We start from the raw sequence: 1,177 nt of genomic DNA on the forward strand, positions 1-1,177 counted from the left end.
AGAAACAAGAGAGAGAGAATCGAAAATGAAACTGAAGATTACTTTTAACGTGTCTATGGGTATATAGGTAATTTTAGGCAGGTTTAAACTTTATTGGACCAAACGATAAATGTGTTATCCCTCTGGACTAGCCAGTAACACGGGTCGGAATTACTGGACTAAATAAGAAATGTCTCTTAGGTCAAACGTTAGTTTATGGTTAGTGGTTGGAGTAAATAAATTAGATTTTTGATAGGGGGAAAGCCACTTTTACTCGAAAGCTGACCTCAGTCTATCCTATTTGACTCCGGGTCAATATTGGGTAGAAAAAATTATAAGCTTTCCCCTATCAAAAATTATTTCTATTGTTACGTATTACTACGATTAAACCATACAACACAAAGATAAAGATTCAAGCTCGTGATACAGTAAAATGACCTGCAAAATTTTTATCAATGGTAGCAATTGTAAAAAATGATTAGTTCATTAACAAAATAGTTATGCTTCATGTCTAGTTTTAAATTAACAAGTTGATTATGAAGAACTAATTAGTAAGTGCAAAGGAGTTCACAAATGAAAGAAATAATTTCTCGAAAACCAATACTAATTCTCGACAAATAATGAATGAACATTTGAACATGACCGATTTTCCAATTGTTTTAGATTCTTAGCCATTTTCTTCCAAAATTTGTCATCTTCAACTTCCTCCAACATAGCTTTGTACACAGCAAGTACTTGTTTCCCATCATCTTTGCAGTCGCACCTACAATTTGTTGAACATAAACACCGAAGTCCCTTCAAGACATATTAGTTTCTCTCCCATGTCACCGCCTCTTTCGACTTCAGTTTCAGCTACAGAACATATCGATAGAACTAACCTTGTAAGTTTGAGAGATGTGTTATGTTATAAAGCTGAATGAAACACATTAATTGAAACGATACAGTAACTTAAGATATATATATATATATATAGACGAGTTTACAGTACCAAATGAAATCATGTGGTATTTGATACTAGTATAGCTAATCATGTGGCATATATTGCTGAAAAGTGGATACAAGTTTTCTATTGGGTAGCAAAAGAAATCAAAAAAAGAAAAAAATTCTATAGTAGCAAATTTGATATGATTTGCCATTAGCTGCTACTGTATTCTGATAAGAACGATGCATCACTCAACCTCATATGCTTATCTTTTTG

The sequence above is a fragment of the Papaver somniferum genome, chromosome 6 (genome assembly GCF_003573695.1).
Source record: "Papaver somniferum cultivar HN1 chromosome 6, ASM357369v1, whole genome shotgun sequence".
In the NCBI taxonomy this organism is placed as follows: domain Eukaryota; kingdom Viridiplantae; phylum Streptophyta; class Magnoliopsida; order Ranunculales; family Papaveraceae; genus Papaver; species Papaver somniferum.